The sequence below is a fragment of the Cherax quadricarinatus genome, unplaced genomic scaffold (assembly GCF_038502225.1).
Source record: "Cherax quadricarinatus isolate ZL_2023a unplaced genomic scaffold, ASM3850222v1 Contig1829, whole genome shotgun sequence".
Lineage (NCBI taxonomy): Eukaryota > Metazoa > Arthropoda > Malacostraca > Decapoda > Parastacidae > Cherax > Cherax quadricarinatus.
The window spans coordinates 7,170-17,909 of NW_027196855.1; the positions used below are offsets into that span (position 1 = coordinate 7,170).

General features: G+C 41.3%; 2 non-coding genes across 2 annotated transcripts; both read right to left on the reverse strand.

Moving 5' to 3' along the window:
- Window positions 1-6,591: 6,591 nt before the first annotated feature.
- On the reverse strand, window positions 6,592-6,663 carry TRNAC-GCA (transfer RNA cysteine (anticodon GCA)). Its single transcript has one exon. It is a non-coding gene; the product is annotated as a tRNA-Cys (tRNA).
- A 91-nt stretch (window positions 6,664-6,754) lies between these two features.
- On the reverse strand, window positions 6,755-6,827 carry TRNAF-GAA (transfer RNA phenylalanine (anticodon GAA)). Its single transcript has one exon. It is a non-coding gene; the product is annotated as a tRNA-Phe (tRNA).
- Between the last annotated feature and the right edge of the window lie 3,913 nt (window positions 6,828-10,740).

A 10,740-nucleotide genomic window follows, 5' to 3' on the forward strand; every position in this document is an offset into this window, starting at 1 on the left:
GTTTGTTGGCAATCCGTCTTATGCACGAAGGAGGGCACTGAAGAGTCGTGGTCCCTTAACGCTAACTGAGCTTTTTCTTTCAGTGTATTCATCGTTCCCTAGCTTTTCTTTGGAGGTATCCTGCACAGTCCGCCAAGTCTCTTTTGTTCATATGCAGTGATGTCGGAGGCCGGGTTTAGGACCAATTACTCCAGTATCTTCGTGCTGTATCTTTCTCATCTCAGCAATTTCACCTTCATCAAAAGGGCCATTAGAATACAGCTATATTCCAGCCGACAGAGAACGAGTGACCTGAAGATATGTATCATCATTGGCTTCGCATCTCTTGTTTTGAAAGTGTTAGTTTTCTAATGTGTCTTCTGACATTATCGCTGGCCACATACGAGCCATTTTGCCGAGGTAGGCAATACAGGGAAGCAGTGTGTGATACAAAAGAAAGAAAGAAGCAGGGAATAAAGAGCAAAGCAGGTCAATGAGAAAATGGAAAAGAATCAAGAACACGAGACAGAAAAAACTGTAAATATTTGAGAGATGCGAATATAAACACGAGACAGAAGCATGTGGTTTGAATGAGGAATATGTCACACACACACACACACACACACACACAGACCCAGGACCCAAAGGACCCAGGAAAATAAGGAGATTAGTAGAAGAGCCAGAAACGAGTATGCACAGATAAGGAGGGAGGCCCAGCGACAGTACGAAAACGACATAGCATCGAAAGTCAAGTCTGACCCGAAACTGTTGTATAGCCACATTAGGAGGAAGACAACAGTCAAAGACCAGGTGATAAGGCTGAGGAAAGAAGGTGGAGAACTCACAAAAAACGATCAAGAGGTATGTGAGGAGCTCAACATGAGATTTAAGGAAGTATTTACAGTGGAGACAGGAAGGCCTCTGGGGCGACAGACCAGATGGGGACACCAGCAAGGAATATACCAACAAATGTTGAATGACATAAATACAAATGAGAAGGAGGTGAAGAAGCTGCTAAGGGACATCGATACCTCAAAGTCAATGGGACCGGAAAACATCTCCCCATGGGTCCTTAGAGAGGGAGCGGATATGCTGTGTGTGCCACTTGCCACAATCTTCAACACATCCCTGGAAACTGGGCAACTACCTGAGGTATGGAAGAAGGCAAATGTAGTTCCCATTTTTAAAGAAAGAGACAGAAAAGAGGCAGTAAACTATAGACCCGTGTCACTGACTTGCATAGTATGCAAAGTTATGGAGAAGATTATCAGGAAGAGAGTGGTGGAGCACCTGGAACGGAACAAGAGTATAAACGCCAACCAGCACGGATTCATGGAAGGCAAATCCTGTGTCACAAACCTTCTAGAGTTTTATGATAAAGTAACAGAAGTAAGGCACGAGAGAGAGGGGTAGGCTGATTGCAACTTCTTGGACTGCAAGAAGGACTTTGACACAGTTCCTCACAAGAGATTAGTGCAGAAGCTAGAGGATCAGGCGCATATAACAGGAAGGGCACTGCAATGGATCAGAGAATACCTGACAGGGAGGCAAAAACGAGTCATGGTACGCAATGATGTATCACAGTGGGGTAACCTGTGACGAGCGGGGTCCCACAGGGGCCCATCCTAGGACCAGTGCTATTTTTGGTACATGTGAACGACATGATGGAAGGGTTAGACTCAGAAGTGTCCCTGTTCGCAGACGATATGAAGTTAATGAGGAGAATTAAATCAGATGAGGATCAGGCAGGACTTCAAAGAGACCTGGACAGACTGGACACCTGGTCCAGTAACTGGTTTCTCGAATTTAACCCCGCCAAATGCAAAGTCATGAAGATAGGGGAATGGCACAGAAGACCGCAGACGGAATATAGGATAGGTGGCCAAGGACTGCAAACCTCGCTCATGGAGAAAGATCTTGGCGTGAGTATAACACCGAGCATGTCTCCGGAAGCACACATCAACCAGATAACTGCTGCAGCATATGTGCGCCTGGTAAACCTGAGAACAGCGTTCCGATACCTTAATAAGGAATCGTTCAAGACACTGTACACCGTGTACGTCAGGCCCATACTGGAGTATGCAGCACCTGTTTGGAACCCGCACTTGATCAAGCACGTCAAGAAATTAGAGAAAGTGCAAAGGTTTGCGACAAGGTTAGTTCCAGAGCTAAGGAGAATGTCCTATGAAGAAAGGGATATCGGCCTGACGACATTGGAGGACAGGAGGATCAGGGGAGACATGATAACGACATATAAAATACTGCACGGAATAGACAAGGTGGACAAAGACAGGATGTTCCAGAGACGGGACACAGAAACACGAGGTCACAATTGGAAGTTGAAGACTCAGATGAATCAAAGGGATGTTAGGAAGACTACTCACATTGTCAAGGAACTAGTTCCTTGACAATGTGAGTAGTCACGAAAGCGCTTGGAATTTCACTACTCTTTCACAGTGGTTGTTCTGCATATGTTTTAAGTGATGCTTACGTGATTTTTTTCTAGCGGAAAGGTGGTTATTGTCACTCACATTCAGATGTCAAGAGTTTATCTCAGACCAATGTCAGTAATCAGACGGTAGCTGTGTCACATATGCTCAAAGAAAATACTACACGTGAATTCAAAGATCCACTATCCATGCCTCATTCCTCTACTAGTCAACATTTTCCTCTTCTTAATAATTCTTCATCCTCCTCTCCCCTGCTAACCCCTACCCTTTCCCTCTCCTCCCTCTTTCCTACAAACAGCTTGAAGGTGAGAGAGAGAGTTTTCTCTACCACGTATATATTTCGAAATAATAAAATTTTATCGGCCTTTTATAGGCATTGTCACCAAACTTTAGTAATGAGATATTTCACCTTTTTGTTCGATTTCTAATGAGCATAGAAAATATGCAGGAACATACACATTTGAATAATTAGTTGCGATGTTCATCATTTAGTGTTGGGTAAGCAATCGAACGTTGTTTTTACTCTAATTCTCCCTTAAACATTTTTTCGATTTTGTGAGGTAAACATTTGATCGGTGCCCAGTGAGGGTTGTCAGGCCTACACAAGCCTAGAATTCTGTTGAAGGAGGGTAGGCGGCCGAGAGAATGCAGCTAAAAATATTACTTTCTTGTCAGTTTGATGCCTATTTTGAAGTACTTCCAGTACTCAAGCAGAACAAAATCCAGGCAATTTTCAGAGGTCTTTAATAAACCTTTGTTTGTATCACTTACGTCGCTTCAAACACGTTAATTTGGCGTATTTTTTTCATTGCCCAAATAGAACTAAACCTCGGCTATTTCTCGAGAGAGTTTTTATTATAATCGTTGACAGCAAGAAAGGACTAATCAGGCCGTCACTGACAGCCTTTAGATCCTACCAGGCTATAGTTGTCTGCCCGTGGATAAACTAAAGAAGTCTCTCTTTTTATTTTTGAGTCTACCGTTAACCCGTTGTCTTAATTTTAAGGAAATGACAAATGCCAGATACATCTGTCTTCAGAATGTAAAGTATATATATATATATATATATATATATATATATATATATATATATATATATATATATATATATATATATATATATATATATATATATATATATATATATATATATGCAAAACAACCACTCTGAAAGAATAGAGAAATTCCAAGCGCTTTCGTGACTACTCACAGTGATAATGTGAGTAGTCACGAAAGCGCTTGGAATTTCTCTATTCTTTCAGAGTGGTTGTTTTACATTTTCTGAAATCACCTGTTTACTGTGATCTTATTGCATATACATATATATATATATATATATATATATATATATATATATATATATATATATATATATATATATATATATATATATATATGTATATATATATATATATATATATATATATACATATATATATGTGTGTGTGTGTGTGTGTGTGTGTGTGTGTGTTAGTTAGTTACCATTTTGTTATAGGCACATGTCGATTAGACACTAGGCCTGTTGTATATGTGTGTTTGTGTGTGTGTGTGTGTGTGTGTATGTGTGTGTGTGTGTGTGTAGGTGTGTATGTGTATATGCGTGTGTGTGTGTGTGTGTGTGTGTGTGTGTGTGTGTGTGTGTGTTGTGTGTGTGTGTGTGTGTGTGTGTGTGTGTGTCTGTGTTTGTGTGTGTGTGTGTGTGTATGTGTGTGTGTATGTGTGTGTGTATGTGTGTGTGTATGTGTGTGTGTGTGTGTGTGTGTGTGTGTGTGTGTGTGTGTGTATGTGTGTGTGTGTGTGTATGTGTGTACTCACCTAGTTGTACTCACCTAATTGAGGTTGCGGGGGTCGAGTCCGAGCTCCTGGCCCTGCCTCTTCACTGATCGCTACTAGGTCACTCTCCCTGAACCGTGAGCTTTATCATACCTCTGCTTAAAGCTATGTATGGATCCTGCCTCCACTACATCGCTTCCCAAACTATTACACTTACTGACTACTCTGTGGCTGAAGAAATACTTCCTAACATCCCTGTGATTCATCTGTGTCTTCAACTTCCAATTGCGTCCCCTTGTTACTGTGTCCAATCTCTGGAACATCCTGTCTTTGTCCACCTTGTCAATTCCTCTCAGTATTTTGTATGTCGTTATCATGTCCCCCTATCTCTCCTCTCCTCCAGTGTCGTCAGGTTGATTTCTCTTAACCTCTCCTCGTAGGACATACCTCTTAGCTCTGGGACTAGTCTTGTTGCAAACCTTTGCACTTTCTCTAGTTTCTTTACGTCCTTGGCTAGGTGTGGGTTCCAAACTGGTGCCGCATACTCCAATATGGGCCTAACGTACACGGTGTACAGGGTCCTGAATGATTCCTTATTAAGATGTCGGAATGCTGTTCTGAGGTTTGCTAGGCGCCCATATGCTGCAGCAGTTATTTGTTTGATGTGCGCTTCAGGAGATGTGCCTGGTGTTATACTCACCCCAAGATCTTTTTCCTTGAGTGAGGTTTGTAGTCTCTGGCCCCCTAGACTGTACTCCGTCTGCGGTCTTCTTTGCCTTTCCCCAATCTTCATGACTTTGCACTTGGTGGGATTGAACTCCTGGAGCCAATTCCTGGACCAGGTCTGCAGCCTGTCCAGATCCCTTTGTAGTTCTGCCTGGTCTTCCATTGTATGTGTATGTGTGTGTGTATGTGTGTGTGTGTGTGTGTGTGTGTGTGTGTGTGTGTGTGTGTGTGTGTATGAAAAAATCGTGAACCAGAGATACAAGATGCAAAATAATCACAGGGGTATTGAATATCTCCAGGCCTTTTGTGTTGCAATCAGCACGTCATCAAGAGCTTGCACTATTGCAGAGATGAGTAGGAGTTCCCAGCAGATTCGTTCAGAAGGAATGGTCTTGCTGAGAATGTGGTAGCGAGGCAGGAGACGCTTAATGCCCCCAGGCATACCATTGCGAAGTGCCAGAAAGATTTAATATTAGAGGAAGAGAAGATAATCAGCGCCCACAAACACTGGTAATGGAGTTTGTACCTAGCAATCTTAAACATTAGTGATGACAATTATCAAAAATTCGGTCAGACTTCGGGACGATATAAAAGATTTTACATTCTGAAGACAGATGTATCTGGCATTAGTCTTTGGAAATTTCCTTAAAATTAAGACAACGGGTTAACGGTAGACTCAAAAATAAAAAGAGAGACTTCTATAGTTTATCCACGGGCAGACAACTATAGCCTGGTAGGATCTAAAGGCTGTCAGTGACGGCCTGATTAGTCCTTTCTTGCTGTCAACGATTATAAAGAAACTCTCTCGAGAAATAGCCGAGGTTTTAGTTCTATTTGGGCAGTGAAAAAAATTACGCCAAATTAACGTGATTCGGTGGTGAAATGGGACGATGGGCGGAGTTTGGAGCGACGTAACTGATACAAAAAAAAGTTTATTAAAGACCTCTGAAAATTGCCTGGATTTTGTTCTGCTTGAGTACTGGAAGTACTTCAAAATAGGCATCAAACTGACTAGAAAGTAATATTTTTACCTGCATTCTCTCGGCCGCCTACCCTCCATCAACAGAATTCTAGGCTTGTGTAGGCCTGACAACCCTCACTGGGCACCGATCAAATGTTTACCTCACAAAATCGAAAAAATGTTTAAGGGAGAATTAGAGTAAAAACAACGTTCGATTGCTTACCCAACACTAAATGATGAACAGCGCAACTAATTATTCAAATGTGTATGTTCCTGCATATTTTCTATGCTCATTAGAAATCGAACAAAAAAGTGAAATATCTCATTACTAAAGTTTGGTGACATTGCCTATAAAAGGCCGATAAAATTTTATTATTTCGAAATATATACGTGGTAGAGAAAACTGTCTCTCTCACCTTCAAGCTGTTAGTAGGAAAGAAGGAGGAGAGGGAAAGGGTAGGGGTTAGCAGGGGAGAGGAGAATGAAGAATTATTAAGAAGAGGAAAATGTTGACTAGTAGAGGAAAGAGGCATGGATAGTGGATCTTTGAATTCACGTGTAGTATTTTCTTTGAGCATATGTGACACAGCTACCGTCTGATTACTGACATTGGTCTGAGATAAACTCTTGACATCTGAATGTGAGTGACAATAACCACCTTTCCGCTAGAAAAAATTCACGTAAGCATCACTTAAAACATTAAGGGGATGCCTGGGATTGAACCAAGGACCTCTCGATCTGCAGTCGAATGCTCTACCACTGAGCTACACCCCCGTCTGATTCATTTATCCTACTAAGAGACAGTCACACAGCCAAAGCCACTGCATGGAAATTGTCGAGTGTGTTGCTAAATAAAGAAAAATCATGCCCAGACCCGGGATCGAACCGGGGACCTTTAGATCTTCAGTCTAACGCTCTCCCAGCTGAGCTATCTAGGCGTTAGTAGATATAAACATAAGCTCTCTTATAAATATCACCTTTTCTGTATTTACATATATTTTAGCATGTTATATTTTGAATAGTTTTGTATGACATATCAGGGTCGGGATAGTTTTAATAATCCAAGAGAGAATTATTCACGTGGTCACTTGTCAAATTATAGAACAATATCACTGACTGATAACAAAGACAACATAGCAAAATAGAAAAGTTTGCTGATGATACTGTGCTTTTGGGAGAGTCTATAGACAAGTTGCAAAGGTTAATGGACGAGCTTGGGCGAGTGTGTAAAGGTAGAAAGTTGAATGCGAACATAGATAAGAGCAAGGTGATGAGGGTATCAAACGATTTAGATAAAGAAAAATTGGATATTACATTGGAGAGAGGAAGTATGGAAGAATTGAATATGTTTAGATATTAGGGAGTTGACTTCTCAGCGAAAGGGTTTATGAAGGATGAAATTAACCATAGAACTGATGAAGGAAAAAAAGGTGAGTGGTGTTTTGAGGTATCTGTGGACACAAAAAACATGATCCAAGAAGGCAAAGAAGGAAATGTACGAGAGTATAGTGGTACTAACACTCTTGTATTGGTGTGAAGCATGGGCTGTAAATGCTGCAGCAAAGAAGAGGCTGGAGGCAGTGAAGATGTCGTGTCTATGGGCAACTGTGCTGTAAATATGTAGTGTGGAAATTAGGAGGTGTGAAGTTACTAAAAAAATCAGTTAGAGGGCTGAAATAGGGCTGTTGAGGTGGTTTGGTCATTTAGAGAGGATGGAACAAAGTAGAATGACTTGGAGAGCATATAAATCTGTAGGGGAAGGAAGGCGGGGTAAGGGTCGTCTTAGGAAAGGTTGGAGGGAGGGGAGTAAAGGAGGTTTTGTGTGCGAGGGGCTTGGGCTTCCAGCAAGCGTGCGTGGGCGTGTTAGAAAGGAATGATTGGAGACGAATGGTTTTTGGGACCTGACGGGCTATTGGAGTGTGAGCAGGGTAATATTTCATAATGGGATTCAAGGAAACCAGTTAGCCGGACTTGAGTCCTGGAGGTGGGAAGTATAATGCCTGCACTTTAAAGGAGGGGTTTGGGATATTGGCTGTTTGGAGTGACGTCTAAACTGTCGTATCTAAGCGCCTCTGCAAAGACATTGATTATGTTTGAATGATGGTGAAAGTGTTGAATGACGATGAAAGTTTTTTATTTCTTTTGGGGTTTTTCTTTCTATTTGGGTCACCCTGCCTCGGTAGGAAATGGCCGACGTGCTAAATTATATATAAATATAAATTATATATATATATATATATATATATATATATATATATATATATATATATATATATATATATATATATATATATATATATATATGTGTGTGTGTGTGTGTGTGTGTGTGTGTGTATAAATATGTATGTATATGTATGTTACCTGGAGGTTACCTGGAGGTTATTCCGGGGATCAACGCCCCCGCGGCCAGGTCCATGACCAGGCCTCCTGATGGATCAGGGCCTGATCAACTAGGCTGTTACTGCTGGCCGCACGCAGTCCGACGTACGAGCCGCAGCCCGGCTGATCCGGCACTGACTTTAGGTATCTGTCCAGCTCTCTCTTGAAGGCAGCCAGGGGTTTATTGGCAATTCCCCTAATGCTTGATGGGAGGCTGTTGAACAGTTTTGGGCCCCGGACACTTATGGTGTTTTCTCTTAGTGTACCAATGGCGCCCCTACTTTTTATTGGCGGCATTTTGCATCGCCTGCCCAGTCTTTTACTTTCGTAGGGAGTGATTTCTGTGTGCAGATTTGGGACCATTCCTTCCAAGATTTTCCAAGTGTAGATTATGATATATCTCTCCCTCCTGCGTTCCAACGAGTACAAGTCAAGTGCTTCCAAGCGTTCCCAGTAGTTAAGGTGCTTGACAGAACTTATACGTGCAGTAAAGGATCTCTGTACACTCTCTAGATCTGCGATTTCACCTGCTTTGTATGGAGATGTTAATGTACAGCAGTATTCCAGCCTAGAGAGAACAAGTGATTTGAAAAGGATCATCATGGGCTTGGCATCTCTCGTTTTGAAAGTTCTCATTATCCATCCTATCATTTTCTTTGCACGTGCGATCGTGGCACTGTTGTGATCCTTGAAAGTGAGATCCTCAGACATTACTACTCCCAGGTCCCTTACATTATTTTTCCGCTCTATTGTATGGCCGGAGTCAGTAGTATACTCTGTTCTAGTTATTATCTCCTCCAGTTTTCCATAACGGAGTAGTTGCAATTTGTCCTATTGAACATCATATTGTTTACCGTTGCCCTCTGGAAAACTTTGTTTATATCTTCTTGGAGGTTAACAGCGTCCTCAGCAGATGACAGCCTCATGCAGATCCTAGTATCATCCGCAAAGGATGATACGGTGCTGTGGTGTATATCTCTGTTTATGTCTGATATGAGAGTAAGGAATATGATGGGGCGAGTACTGTGCCTGTGCAACTATGTATATGAAAAAAATCGTGAACAAAAGATACAAGATGCAAAATAATCACAGGGGGTATTGAATATCTCCAGGCCTTTTGTGTTGCAATCAGCACGTCATCAGGAGCTTGCACTATTGCAAAGATGAGTAGGAGTTCCAAGCAAATTCGTTCAGAAGGAATGGTTTTGCTGAGAATGTGGTAGCAAGGCAGGAGACGCTTAATGCCCCAGGCATACCATTGCCAAGTGCCAGAAAGATTTAATATTATAGGAAGAGAAGATAATCAGCCCACAAACACTGGTAATGGAGTGAGTATTTAGCAATCTTAACATTAGTGACGACAATTATCAAAAATTCGGTCAGACTTCGGGACGATATAAAAGACTTTATATTCTGAAGACAGATGTATCTGGAATTTGTCTTTGGAAATTTCCTTAAAATTAAGTCAACGGGTTAACGGTAGACTCAAAAATAAAAAGAGAGACTTCTATAGTTTATCCACGGGCAGACAACTATAGCCTGGTAGGATCTAAAGGCTGTCAGTGACGGCCTGATTAGTCCTTTCTTGCTGTCAACGATTATAATAAAAACTCTCTCGAGAAATAGCCGAGGTTTAGTTCTATTTGGGCAATGAAAAAAATTACACCAAATTAACGAGATTCGGTGGTGAAATGGGACGATGGGCGGAGTTTGGAGCGACGTAAGTGATACAAACAAAGGGTTATTAAAGACCTCTGAAAATTGCCTGGATTTTGTTCTGCTTGAGTACTGGAAGTACTTCAAAATAGGCATCAAACTGACAAGAAAGTAATATTTTTAGCTGCATTCTCTCGGCCGCCTACCCTCCTTCAACAGAATTCTAGGCTTGTGTAGGCCTGACAACCCTCACTGGGCACCGATCAAATGTTTACCTCACAAAATCGAAAAAATGTTTAAGGGAGAATTAGAGTAAAAACAACGTTCGATTGCTTACCCAACACTAAATGATGAACATCGCAACTAATTATTCAAATGTGTATGTTTCTGCATATTTTCTATGCTCATTAGAAATCGAACAAAAAAGTGAAATATCTCATTACTAAAGTTTGCTGACAATGCCTATAAAAGGCCGATAAAATTTTATTATTTCGAAATTCATACGTGGTAGAGAAAACTGTCTCTCTCACCTTCAAGCTGTTTGTAGGAAAGAGGGAGGAGAGGGAAAGGGTAGGGGTTAGCAGGGGAGAGGAGGATGAAGAATTATTAAGAAGAGGAAAATGTTGACTAGTAGAGGAAAGAGGCATGGATAGTGGATCTTTGAATTCACGTGTAGTATTTTCTTTGAGCATATGTGACACAGCTACCGTCTGATTACTGACATTGGTCTGAGATAAACTCTTGACATCTGAATGTGAGTGACAATAACCACCTTTCCGCTAGAAAAAAATCACGTAAGTATCACTTTAAACATTA